This window comes from Emydura macquarii, unplaced genomic scaffold (assembly GCF_026122565.2).
Source record: "Emydura macquarii macquarii isolate MOO-44397 ecotype Brisbane River unplaced genomic scaffold, CSIRO-AGI_Emac_v2 contig_480, whole genome shotgun sequence".
NCBI lineage: Eukaryota > Metazoa > Chordata > Testudines > Chelidae > Emydura > Emydura macquarii.
The window spans coordinates 362,419-377,379 of record NW_027130617.1 but is presented as its reverse complement, the minus strand read 5'-3'; the positions used below and the strand labels follow the sequence as shown (position 1 = coordinate 377,379).

The window sequence follows — 14,961 nt, the reverse complement described above, 5'->3', positions numbered from 1 at the left end:
ACTACCCTATAATACAGTGGCACGTGTTAATACTTTATCTAAAGTCAGCTGATTTTGAGAGAGAAATGCCTTTAATTCAGACCTTGCTCAAGCTGATAATCATATAATGAATTTAATACTAAGTCAGCTAGCTAACAGTGTGTCAGATGTCTAGTCTTTCTATTCTTGGTTCCTTTAATGGTTCTGGTTCTCTGTAACAGGTGTAATATCTTAGTTTTAGCCCAATACTAATTCCCAAATATCCAAACTTTATTTGGATTATAGCTTTATTCTATATAGAGCAATAAACAGTTCTGGGGTTTTGTGATCTCTTTTTAATAAGAATATGTATGCATTATAATATGTACAAATTCCTGCTTTTTGTAGCACAAAAGTTTATTCCTCAGATGAGAAGTGTGTACTGTAAGTCAAATGAGTACCTCTTCAAATTGACAGTTAAATTTACCTGACTATTGACATTTTTTTACTTTAGATATCATAATAATGTTATGATAAAATTCTAATTCTGTAAGCACATACTTGCATTCAGGTTTTTGAACAATAATAATATAGAAAATGTTTATAGAACATAATATAAAATTAGAGTAGATTAGTGACTTGCTTAGTAGAATGTTAGAAAATTTATGGTAATACTGAGTCCATTGGTTCCAGTGGTATAAATAATTTAGGCGTATCTATTTTAATTATGCAAGTGGATTCTTTTCTGTAACATGTTTTTCAGGTTTTTAAATACAGTAATACTAAAGTCTGCAACTGTGTGCCCTCATTGTATTTTCACAGAGAGACTAGCACAGTGTATCCTTTCTTTCAAGAGCCTACTATAGTTTAAATTTCATGCCTTGACTTTTGAGACCGAAGATATGCAGTTACATTTAGAATTTTAAAAATGTAATATTTGTAACAGAGATTGATACTTAACATATTTATTTTTAATTGGTAACTGTCATTCTAGTATACAGAAACTTTTTCTTCAACCACATCTCTGCGTCCCATAACACTGCATGTTTTAGGCTAGTGTAGAATCACATACCCAAATCTGTTTATATGTTCACTTAAACTTTTATGCATATAAGCAAATGTATAAGAGAAATGTAGCTTAAATATGTATGTGAATATTCGGATGCTTTCTAGTGCTGCGCATATACAAAACGGTTAGTTTATTAATTTACTTCATGGTCAGTTCTGTCTGCTGTTCCACTTTAATTGATTTTAATACTAGAGTCAACATCAATATATTGTACCAAAGTAAATTTTATTATTCCATGTGAATATTTCTTCTGAAGAACTGTGTTCTTGCAGAATACTTCAAAATTTATATGTTTTTTCATTCACATAATAGTGAGATGTAATACATTTTTTCTGCTGACTAGCTATCACTTTATTTTTGAAACAACATAGGCTTCTTTCAGAATGATACAATATATCAGAACAGCTGAGATTTTTTTGTCCCATATAGAGCCGAGAAAATCTAACTGTGCTTTAAAGCAGGAGTTTGTTTGAGACAAGCTCTGCTACTAATGGCTCCATATCTTTGCTGAGCTGAGAAAGCAGCATGACCTGCGTCCCCACCCCATCCTCTACCCTGGATGTCACATGCAGTTGGTGGGTAGGGGCCAACAAGCTGTAATCACTGACCAAGAAGTTTGGTCTTGAACAGCACCAAAAAACGCAAACTGGCCTTTGTGGTCCCAAAACATCATTATATATGGGGCGCCTCAGGCAGTCCTGTATGGTGTACTTCGTGCTGTTTTTAAACATGGAAGTTATTTGCATCAGCTAACAATAATGCAAGATCCATTGGACAAACTGCTGGCTTTGAAAGCTTGCATCTATATAAATTATATAATTTATTATTATTATTAAAAGCAAGTGAATTGCATTCATTGATGTACTTCGTAATTGTTGAGCTTTGTCTTTTTTCTGTAGCTTGCCTTCCTGCTGATTAATCTTTTTGTCCAGGTTTCTAAAATGGCACCCATCACTGTCATGTCTGTATAGTAACCGAAACATAAGAACAGTGCTAGTGGTTACATAGTAACTTATGCATCTAAATATATGTGTTAAATAACAGCTAAAAATTGGTTTATTGAAAAATCAGTTATTCGAATACCTCCAAAATCCCAGACAAAGTGGATTTTTTAGTCTTCTTACCTCAAGATAATGAGGTCCCCCTGCCCCCCCAATCTTTATCAACCATCCCACAGTAAGTCATTTTAAAGCACAGCAACATAAAGAATTCAATGTTACACTTTCTGTTTCATGTCAGGCCTATGGATGGGAGTTTTTATTTCTCCATTGTTGCCTTCCAGTGAATCATAAATGTCAGATTACTCATTAGAAATTAATTCAAAATATTTTTAAATATTTTTTTAAAATAATTTTATAAAATAGTGTATAATGCCAAAGTTTTCTTCATTCTAGAGATCAGTTTAATAACCAGGAGTTTTTCTACAATAGAATGTGAATCTGCTTTTTACCCCACCAAATAATAGTTTGTATGCTGGTCTGCTAATTAGTACGGTTATTTCCTGTTCTGTTGATGAGGCTTAAATAAATGTCAAGGGTACAGCCATGAAGATCTCCCAATTAGGCTTTGCGTTTGTAAAACCCAACCCCTCTTCTTTTGTGTGAAGATGACAGTTCCAACGGCAGCCTCAGCCTAACAGGGCTCAAGGGAAAGGATTCTTCTCTGGTTTTATTGAAAACAAGGCCAGTTTGGCCCAGTGAGAATACTGGCACTGGTCACAGTGCAGAGCCATTTTTAACAATGAATATTTACTAATCTTTATCATTGCTCTTGTGGTTGTTTTAAAAAAATTTCAGACTTTTAAAAAAATAAATCAGAATGAATTATATGTAAAAGAGCTGTTGAAGTCTAATCAGAGGATAAATAATTAAATCTGTTATCATAAACTATAGTGATTATATTGGCTTCCTTTAATTAGCATTTGGAAAATCTTTCCCAAAGAAAGAAAGAAAGAAAGAGAAAAAACACACACACAGTTCAGCTTAGTTTAAGATAGTGTTAGAAGAATTGTTCTCTCTCTCTAATATACGTTTGAGCCCACTCTTCCTTAGGTTAGCTATTCTGGGCTTTTTGTGTGTGCACGAGCTTAGTTGTATTGCAAGTCAACATTAACAGATGGATTGCCCTAAGCAAGGGAAAACCACAACAACAAAATCTAGTGAAAGTAGAGGATTGAAGCTTTTTATTGTTAAGCCTTATTAAAACCTTGGCATGTACACTGCTGTTAACTGTTTCATGCCTTGAACTAATAACATTTCTCTGATATTTTCTATCTTCTAAGTAGACAAAGTACATGAGATACTATGAGAAATTTTGAGTTAAATTTTTTGAACCATAAGCTAATGCAAAACATGAGATTGTTTCAGTCCATGTTTACATTATTTTGCCACATATTAGCAAACAGCACTCTGTGGACTATCTTTTTACTATTTACTGGAATTTTTTGGTAATACATGAATGAAACTACTGAGAACTCAGCTTTTGCAAATTTTATTTTAACTCCTTGTCTTCACATGCATTGATGTAGTGCAGGTTTCTGTGGGTGGGAGGGCGGTATTCAGACACAACCATGTTTCTACCATGTTGCTTAAAATACAAAAAAACCAAAAGGAGTTTCAGTAAGAACAAAGGAGGAATGCCAGAAAGATTTGTTTGTTTCATGAATATGATCTATGTAGTTTTACCATATGTAACCATTAACCCAGGTGATTGTGTGTCTTATTTAAAAGTGAACGTTGCAGGTTTTAAATAGTCCTTATGTATTCAGTGGTTTATAAAACATGCTAGCAGATTTGCAGAGTACTGTGTAACAGCTATGAGCTCATTTTATAATTAATAAGCTACCAATGCACCCTTGTCTCGAAGGAAATAGACGTAAGACTTACAGGCATGCAGTAACTTGTAGCCATAATAAAAAATAGGGCATTTGGATTGTAAGTGTGGATTTACCAGGAATCCCGATGTGTCCGTGCTACTTTACTTATACATATATTGAAGCAACCAAGTGAACTACTTGTCATGACTATGCAGTATTTTAAATATAGGGTTTGAAAGTGTTTTAAAAGTCTATTTTATAACTGAAACCTTAACAAGAGTAGCTAAAACGAGTTGAGATTAAACCTTTTATCTCGCTTTCCCCAGACATAAGTGAATTGACCAAATAAAAGTATTCCTAGCCTTTTTTTTTTAAAGCAGAGCATAAACGTGACTTTCAAATGCTTAGTGTAATAAATCCCAATAAATAGAACACACACAATGCAAGTGATCAGATGAGCACTTCGGCTCCTCCTCAACATCTAGCAAGTCTCAGGGAGGAGGAGGCAGGGTTCAGCATCTTCAGGAGAACACTGAAGGCCCCGAACATCAATACCACCCCCAATGGCCAGCAAAGAAATGACATAATCATTAGCTGCAAAGGACCTCCAGTACCTGACTGCCCTCCCAACCTGGCATGGTTGGAATAGAAAGTAAGTGGGGGAAGAGGGGATTGGAGCATAATTGGAACATTGGAGTGCTGCTGAATATAAACACTGCAAAAGAGGGAGACACAAGTCCCACTATCAAACTCCAATTGAACATTTTCATAAGTTAAAAAAACATAAAAGTAGTAGTTCCATGCTTTTTATTGTATTTGGATTCAGATGAAATGTTTGAAAACACATTTATGAAACACAGAACAATAGCATCTCTCCACATGCCTCATATCAACTGAAAATCCTACATGGAGTTTGGGTAGCTTTAATCCTCATAGAATAATTAAAATAAAGTAGATAAAAATATTACAATTGACAGATGTCATATACAGTAACACTTCACTTTTGAATTTGTCATTTAATAGTGTGCTTCATCTTTAGGCAAACTTTTCCTATAAAATAATTTGTTCTGAAATAAACTCCAGTCAATTAGTAAATTATGTATTTTGAACAAAAGAGGGCATAATCTGAAAATATTGCAGGCAATTTTAGTTTTCTTTTAATTTGTGGGGAAGGTCTTTTGTCTTTGTATGTCAAGTAAGAGCTCTTCATTCTGCAAAATGTTTGGCTTTTCTTTTAATTAAAAATGAAAAACCTAGACAGCAAAAAATCCAAATTATAGATTACAAGGGTGCCCTCTGGTGGTCCTAATATCTTCCCATATATTATACGCAGATATGTAGCCAATGCCATATGGTAAATGCTTGCTCCTTACATCAAAAGATATTTTAGAAAGAAAACAGAGTAACGGTTATCTCAATGGAATTTGTATCTAAAAGAATATCCAGATTTATAGTGTGAATCTTACTTTATAGATGTTTTATTTTGTCATATCCACATTCTTCAAACAGAGCAATCTTTATTTTTTGTAGATGTTGTCTCTGAATATGATTTCCGTATTTTACTTAAAATATTTCTGACATAACCATACCCCTGAGTTGAATTATGAAAAAATATTGAAGGGATAATACCTCGTTCCAGTAGTTTATTTAGCAGATGGATGTATTTTAAAACAAAAAGGAGACGATGTAGATATTGGAAAGCTTTTTATTTTTATCTCTGAATGTTTTTCTTGTATGTTAGCCCATTCTTTTATTTTGTTGTTAAGATCTTAACAAAACAGAAAGAACTCCTCTGGTACTAGCTGCAGTACTGGCGCAAGTTTCTCCATTACAGAAACTCACTGTTGATTTAGAGTCTCACATTTCATTTTATTCTATAGAAGACATCTGTCCTTCATGTGGTTTTGCCTCCCCAGTGATAAACCCTACTTAAGAACCATCTCAGTCATCAAGTTTCCAAACAGAAAAAGGAAGGGCCTGGAAGCTGGTCCAGAAGCTCTTGCTGGCTTTTGGGGCATTTAGATGAGTATTTGGCCTTTTCAGGACAGTCGCCAACACATACTGCCTCAGCTTTATCCAAATGAGAAACCTAGAAAGTGAAAGCTTGGCAAGTGCATTCTTTTGACATATGTGATCTATTTTAGTTCTCGAACTAATGAATGGAGAGGCAGTTCAGCTGTGAGTCTGTCACAAAAACAATCCTAGTGTTACACAGACAAAGGATTCTTTTAAGGATCTAAAAGAGAAACACTATTGTGCTGAATATACTGTGGAGAATGAGAAGCTCTTTAATATTTGACAATTAACTGAAGTAACAAGGGGTACACTTCTAATCAAAATAAATTGTAGGCAGACTAGTATTACACTGATACTTATCTCCTACTTTTCTTTGCCATGCATCCCTCTTCTCCCATCCTACCTAAGAACAGCAGTTACGGACAGTGTTATGGCTCCACCTAGCAGAAGGAAGGAGTCGAAAGTTCTGACAGTCAAGGTATCCGTGCACCTGCTTCCTTTCCAACTTAATTTTTCCTCCCGACCTAGAAGCACGGAAAGAGCAGCCTTATGTCTCCAGTTCCAGCTCTCATTCTCTCTATTCTTTAACCTCTTGTACGTAAGAAGGAAGCAATGAAAAAAGAAGTGATTCAGTTACAGGACAATAAGTATGGCTGATGGAAAAAGGAGGGAGAAGAAGAGCAACAGGAAAAAATCCTTTTCTGTAGAGACCTCACACCTAGTAAGGTTGACAGCTGGAAGGGATAATTCTGCATGGAATTAGCAAGAAGATTTCCGCCTCATGGCTAAATCTTCTTGTCAGGAACTCTGAACTGAGATGTTGTTGGAATCAACCTCTAAGGCTCAATTCCATTGCCCTGCAACCCAGGTTAACTTCTTGGATTGAACAGCCAGTATGAGAGCTCTTCACCTGGATAGGCTCTAACAGAGCCTGTAGGTCTGAGTGACAGAGTTGGAGCTGATGCAATGTTGCCAATTCTCCTGATTTTATTGTGAAGTCTTATTTGGTTCTGTTCTGAAAGCTCCAGCTCCTGGGAATCCTGTGATTGACGTGAAAATCTCAGCTTTCATTTTTTTAAAAAGTTTCTAGCTCTCATGGTTGGGTAGAAAAGCTTGAAAATATGAACCCTCTGCAGGCTTCAAAAATCAGAAGGGAAATAAAAAGAACCCAACGTTTATTATTTTGGTTAAAAAAACAAACCAACCTCATGATTTTTAAGCCAATTGGAAAAATTGGGCCCCTAAAATCATGACTTTTGTACATTTGGGGTTGATAACAGTGTCAATGCCAAAACTATCAGCATGTCAGTCCTCTTTGTTTTCAGAGCTTCCACACTTCCTGACGCCGGCCTGTGTACACTGGGTGAAATCTGTGCCACCCTTACCATCAGGGTGTTGCCCAGATTTTTATGGCAGAATGTGGCTTCTTGAAGTGTTGTTCCCACTCCTGGGATTGCTGTCCCTCTTCTCCCAATGGAAGAAGCTTGGAGCTGATCGCTCATCTAACTCCCCCTTTCTAGCCAGCAGGAGCAGCAGGATCCCTTTGGCTCAGGGGTTCTGAATGTATAATGCTTTTTGGGGATTCATTACTCTGTAATCTGTTTTACCCCAGATTATTTATATGTACCCTTAAGTTTAGCTCCACTTTAACATAGCTTTTAGCTGGGAACTTCCTTTTTTTTAAAAACAGCAATAATTTTGTACATGGACAGTTAACAGAAATCCCAAAGAGAATGTTACCAGGTGATAGTTCTAACGATTTTGATGATATGGTGTATCAACCTGGAATCAATTTTTCTTTATTTTAACTTTTAGGCTCAGATTAACTGGTATGTTCTGACTGCCTTGCCCACTCAGAAGCAGTGCAAAGCAGCCCGAGCGTTCTGGCTAGTTAAAATGGGTTTACAGCTGTTTTACATCACCAGAGCAGCACAAAACAGCCAGGTTGTACATCCCAGGTTTCCCAATCTCCTCCAGATTTCATCTGCCCCTCCCCTCCATGTTTCCCTACACACATAAGTTTCCCTCTCCTGTCATCCACATTCCCCTGCCCACACATTCCTTGCCCTACTTGATGAGTTTGTTTACCTTTAAGGGAAGGACACCACCACAGAGAACGATAAGCCATATGGCATGAGCCATTATTCACTGTAACAGTAACCATCCCTGGAAATGGAACCTGTGCCCTCATGTTTTTCAGGAGATTTGATAGAATCTGGGCTACATCTCCCATCTCAGTATTGTTTTAGTACTGACTGATTTCAAGAAAGGTCTTTAAGACCTTTACGTCTGCTTTAATCGATTCTCTCCTGGTCCATCCTTCACCCTTCTGAACTATTCCTAGTCCCATTAAAAATAGAGAAATTGATTCTCACCATTATGCCTCAAAGCTTCTTTATTTCCTTCTTTCTCAGAGACCTAAACACCAGCAAGTAGTTCTTGGATTTCCCAGTGTTCATGGAAGCACATTAAAACTTCGAGAGACCTATCCCTGAAATTGTAAATAAGGTTCTCTTCGGGTAGCATTTTCAGATGCTGTCAAGATATCCCACAGAGAACAGGGAATTATACTCACTGATTATTTCTCCTTCGGTGGTTTACGTCTTTCAAAACCAGACAGTTCACTGACTCTCCCACTGAGTTTGTTCTGAGGATTAATTCATAGTTGTATGTTAACGAACCTATTATTTTACTTAGATTGTGTCCTTATCTGTTTTTACTGCAGCAGAGAAAGTGTCTTTCCCTGCAGTTTTGAAATCTCATTCTATCTTGCACTCATAGTTTTAAAAGTTTCAGCTTTGTGATGGTTTTCAACCAGGAACAAGAGGCTACTCAAACTACAGCGTTTTGGCAGATTAAGGATTAAATCATCTTAATTTACATTGGTGCTCTGAGCACTATTGTAAAGTAAACCTAACTCCTTTTGCTCATTTCTTATGACATCATTTGTATGTAATTGTGGTTGCTTGGTATAATGGAGAAGAGGAACACTGAACAAGGAAAAATTTACTCACCAGTAATCTTATTTGTCATAGTCCTCTCTTTTTCTCCCATTCTCCTTCATCATTCTCATCTGCCATTGTGGAGTGTAACTTTAAGTATTTCCCCTATGATCTCATTGTCCACTATGTAACCTGGAAGTTTCTAACTGGAAAGGAGTGGGTGTGTTAGTGTTTACACAGTACCCTTGACTGACTGATTTTTTTGCTTCCTTGCTTCTTGTACAGGAGCCATAATTCTGTCTGTAATTCCTGTTGCTAGATAAGATGGGAGAAGGAGAGGATTGTGAGAAATGGAATTTCTGATGACTGCATTTTCTTTATTTAGCTTTCTCATAGACTCAGAATCTAAGGTCAGAAGGGACCAATATGACATCTAGTCTGACCTCCTGCACAGCACAGGCCACAGAACCTCACCAGCCACTTCTGTAATAGACCCCTAACCTCTGACTGAGTTATTGAAGTCCTCAAATCATAGTTTAAAGACTTCAAGGTACAGAGAATCCCCCAGCAAGTGACCCGTGCCCCATGCTACAGAGGAAGGCAAAAAACCCCCAGGGCCTATGCCAATCTGCCCTGGGGGAAAATTCCCTCCCAACCCCAAATATGGTGATCAGTTAAGCCCTGAGCATGTGGGCAAGACTCATCAGCCAAGAAAGAATTCTGTATAACAACTCAGAACCCACCCCATCTAACATCCCTTCACAGGCCATTGGCATATCTACCACCACTAGTCAAAAATCAGTCAATTGCCAAACTAGGCTGTCCCATCATACCATCCTCTCCATAAATTTATCAAGCTCAGTTTTGAAGCCAGCTAGGTTTTTTGCCCCCACTGCTCCCCTTGGAAGGCTTTTCCAGAACTTCACTCCTCTGATAGTTAGAAACCTGCGTCTAATTTCAAGTCTACATTTCCTGATGGCCAGTTTATATCCACTAGTTTATTAAACTACTGACATATGTAAGGAAATCTTTTTCTTGTGTAATTTTTCTCATTTTATTTGGTTCTGTCCATATTTATAGTTGCTGCCATAATCAGTTGCCAGCATCCCCCTCGGTCCTCTTGATGGCAAACCTTGGTCCTTTGTAAACCCTCCATCTATTCAGAGACCAGAGAAGACAGGCACACAAAAGTGTGAAAATTACGGCAAAGCAACCATAACCTTATTAAAATAACGTACATTAACAATTAAAAGAAACATGTTTTGGAAATAGGGAAGAAGATATGTCATCAGACCACCAATTGCATTGCTCCATAGAGGCTACAGGATGAGTGAATAACATTTCCATGCTACAGTGTTACCAGGAGGCACCATGATGCCATCTGGCATTTGGGGATGGGTCTCTGACCTCCTCCCCACACTGGCTACAATTGCTCCTTCTCCAGAGCTTACATACAGGCTAGTTAAGCTTGATGGGTGGTTTAGTGAAGTGACTTATGGAGGTCACCAGCTGATCACTTCTGAGCATCTTAAATTGTTTCTTTATGGAACTTACTATATATTTGATAGAGAGGAAGGAAAAGATAACATAGTTAATAATCTGTGTGAGCTGAAAGAGGTGGGAACATCTACCAGAGAAACTTTCATTTCACTCTTATAAATAAGATAGAAAGATATAGAATGCATGAAGTGTGTGTGTAAATTAATTTTATAAATTATATATTATATAAACAGTGCCAACTGGAAAAAGCCATATGAGTTTAGTAACTGTAGGAAGTTTGTTGCTTACTTTATAAAGCAAATTATGACAGCAGTCCATTAAGTCTTTATAAAGTTTTGGTGCTTCAAGAAAGGAGAGTTACAATATTGTTTCTTCTGGTAATGAATTTAAGAGGTCTGTATATTAGAACTCTGATCAGGAAGGAAACAAGATCTGTACCCCCCTTTCAATAAAATGGTATAAAAAGTGTGCACACTTCAAAATGCAGAAGAGAGAGAAATTAAAAGCTTAAATAACTGCAAACAGCAGGGTTCGTCAGTAATGGAAGGTTTTCTTAAATGACTTTGACAGCTTTTGCAGGTGCACATACTATGTCACTTCATCTAGTGCAGCTTTGAAAAAGATTTATGGCTCTCCTTTTGGAATTTATTAAGAGAGGATTTTTTTTTCTTTTTTGCAAAGCAGTCTGGACATACCCCTCCTTCCTAGTCATTTTTATTATAACTCCGAGAGGAAAACATTTATTCAAAAACATATGATGCATTTTATCTCTGGCTGTTTCATGGCACCTTAAATGATTGTGAATGTGCTTGTTTAGTCCTAGAAATGTTCCTGTATTCTATTTTTTCTTTTAAGATTTTTCAATCAAGATTTGAAATTGAAATATTTTTATGTAAATCTTATTTTATTTATGTTGGCATTTACCAGTTGCATGTAAAAATCTTTCCTCCTCTTAAAATAGCGCGCCCATAAAAATTTCAGTTGACAACAAAAATCCATCTCCAAAGAGAGAGTGAAAGTCAAGGGGAAAGGACGAAATGTCTTTTATCTTTATTTACTTCATTGGCATATATTCTGTCATATTCTGCCTTCGTATACTATGGTGTTGCTACTGGGGTCTACTAATGTGCAGAGTAATGGCAAACCATAATACTTTCAGAAAACTTCTTAAAGGGGCCCAGGCAAGGGTAACTGTTATGCCCAGTGGCATTTACCACAGGAGCTTTTAACTTCAGAAAGGGGAACTACACAAAAATGAGGAAGCTATTTAAACAAAAATGAAAAGGAACAGTGACGAGTGAAATGCCTGCAAGCTGCATGGAAATATTTTCAAAACACCATAATAGAGGCTCAAATTAAATAACCCCCAAATTAAAAAAGAATAGTAAGAAGACCAAAAAAAAAAAAAGAAGGCCACCATGGCTAAGCAATAGAGTAAAAGAGGCTGTTACAGGCAAAAAGGCATCCTTCAAAAATTGGAAGTCAAAATTGAGGAAAATAGAAAGGAGCATAAATTCTGGCAAGTCAAGTGTAAAAGTATAATTAGGCAGGCTAAAAAAAGAATTTGAAGAACAACTAGCAGAAAACTCAAAAACTAACAGCAAAATGTTTTAAAGTACATCAGATGTAGGAAGCCTGCCTAACAAGCAGTGAGGCCACTGGACAGCCAAGATGCTAAAGGAGCACTCAAAGTAGACAAGGCCATTGCAGAGACACTAAATTAATTCTTTACATCGGTCTTCACTGCAGAGGATGAAAGGGAGAGTCCCACACCTGAACCATTCTTTTTAGGTGACAAGTCTGGGAAACTGTCCCAGATTGAGATGTCAGTAGAGGAGGTTTTGGAAGAAATTGATAAACAGAAATAATTCACCCGGATCAGATAGTATTCACCCAAAAGTTCTGAAGGAACTCAAATATGACATTGCAGAATTACTAACTGTGGTATGTAACCTACATTACATGAACCAGATTGCTGGAGGATAGCTAACGTGATGCTAATTTTTAAAAAGGGTCTAGAGATAATCCTGGCAATTACAGGCTGGCAAACCTAACTTCAATACCAGGCAAATTGGCTGAAACTATAATAAAGAACAGATTTATCAGACACACAGATTAACATGATATATTGGGGAAGAGTCAACATGGCTTTTGTAAAGGGAAACCATGCCTCACCAATCTATTAGAATTATTTGAGGAGAAAAACAAACATTTGGACATGAGTGATCCTGTGGCTATAATGTACTTAGACTTTCTGAAAACCTTTGACAAAGTCCCTCACCAAATGCTCTTAAGTAAACTAAGCAGTCATCATATAAGAGGGAAGGTTCTCTCATGGATCAGTAACTGGTTAAAAGACTGGAAACAAAGAATAGGAATAAATGGTCCGTTTTCAGAACGGAGAGAGGTAAATAGTGATGTTCCCCAGGGGTCTGTATTGGGACCAGTACTGTTCAACATATTCATAAATGATCTGGAAAAAGGGGTAAACAGAGAAGTGGTAAAGTTTGCAGATGATACAAAATTACTCAAGATAGTTAAATCCAAAGCAGACTGTGAAGGAGTTACAAAAGGATCTTACAAAACCGGGTGACTGGGCAACCAAATTGCAGATTAAATTCAGTGTTGATAAAATAAAAGTAATGCATATTGGAAACCATAATCCCAATTATACATACAAAATGATGGGGTCTAAATTAGCTGTAACCACTCAAGACCGAGATCTTGGAGTCATTGGGAGCAGCAGTCAAAAAAGCTAATAGAATGTTAGGAACCGTTAGGAATGGATAGATAATAAGACAGTGAATATCATAATGCCATGATATAAATATCTGCTACACCCACACTTAGAATACCATTTGCAGTTCTGGTCATCCCATCTCAAAAAATGGTATATTAGAAATGGAGAAAGGTACAGAGAAGGGCAACAAAAATTATTAGGAGTATGAAACACTGGGGCTGTTCAGCTTGGAAAAGAGATGACTAAAGGGGGATATGATAGAGGTCTATGAAATCATGACTTGTGTGGAGAAAGTGAATAAGGAAGTAACATAACACGTAACATAAGAACCAGGGGTTACTCGATGAAATTAATAGGCAGCAGGCTTAAAACAAACAAAAGGAAGTACTTCTTCACACAATGCACAGTCAACCTGTGGAACTTGTTGCCAAAGGATATTGTGAAGGCCAAAAGTATAACTGGGTTCCTAAAAGAATTAGATAAATTCATGGAGGATAGGTCCATTGATGGCTGTTAGTCAAGATGGTCAGAGATGCAACCTCATGCTCTGGGTGTCCCTAAGCCTCTGACTTCCAGAGGCTGGGACTGAACAACAGGGAATGTTGGGCTGCATTAGTGTGAGCATTGCCAGCAGATCAAGAGAAGTGATTATTCCCCTCTATTCTGCATTGGTGAGGCCACATTTGGAGTATTGTGTCCAACTTTGGGCCCCACACTACAGAATGGATATGGAGAAATTGGAGAGGAGTCTGGAGTTCATGACTGATGAGGAGAGGTTGAGGGAACTAGGCTTGTTTAATCTACAGAAGAGACGAGCAAGGGGGGGATTTAATAGCGGCTTTCAGCTCCCTGAATGGAGCTAGGCTATTCTCAGTGGCAGATGACAAAACAAGGCGCAATGGTCTCAAGTTGCAGTGGGGGAGCCCTAGATTGGATATTAGGAAAAACTTTTTCACTAGGAAGGTGGTGAAGCACTGGAATTGGGGTACTGAGGGGGAGGGGGTGGAATCTCCATCCTTAGAGGTTTTTAAGGCCTGGTTTGACAAAGCCCTGGCTGGGATGATTTAGTTGGGGTTGGTCCTGCTTTGAGCAGGAGGTTGCACTAGATAACCTCCTCAGGTCCCTTCCAACTCTAATATTCTATGATTCTATAAATGGATCACTTGATAATTGCTTTGTTCTGTTCATCTCCTTTGAAGCATCCGGCATTGGCCACTGTCAAAAGACAGGATCCTGGGCTAGATGGACCGTTAGTCTGACCCAGTATGGCCATTTTTATGTTCTTATCAACAGGTATTTCCTGTTAGTCATTTCTGGCAATGCAGAAAAGACTGAGATCCATGAAAAAGTATTACAAAACTTAGCTGCATAAACTAAAACATTTCTTGTCATTCAGTCTTGAAGAAAAAAATGTTTGTGGTAACCTACAATGCATATGCCTAGAGACACTCATGGAGGAGAAAAAACATTGGAGATACTGTGTTTGTGTTTATGTAGAACAATGCACTACTTCATTGTGGCAGCATCTGCACTGGGTGGCATAGTGAAATCTTCAGTGAGTTTTCCCAGGCAGTTTGAGATTAAGGCCACATTTCCTCACCATCAGGGACTTAGTGTAAGCTTAGACATTCACTGAACCTTCTACAATAATGGGGTATGGATTTCTGGCAGTAGCATTTCTCTATTGTAGTTTGTTTTGTTTGTTTGCTTTGTTTTGTTTTTTAAGTTAGCTAACATAAGTACTTTGGCTTTGTACACATTTCACCACGTCTTCAGACAATGTTCAGTTTTCTGATATGTGAAGAAGACCTTTTCTGTGGTTCTTCTGCATGGGTTAATTTTTGTGTTTTAAATTACGTCACCATAACAAGTATTAAAGATGCATAGACTTTGGAGGCAAGTTTCATAACGAATTGCTGTC

The 14,961-nt window shown here is 37.4% G+C and overlaps 1 protein-coding gene across 3 annotated transcripts in view; it reads left to right on the top strand.

The window, feature by feature from the left end:
• DENND1B (DENN domain containing 1B) overlaps positions 1 to 14,961 on the top strand; it is a 250,281-nt gene that overhangs the window by 218,673 nt on the left and 16,647 nt on the right. The gene's annotated exons all lie outside the window — the stretch shown is intronic.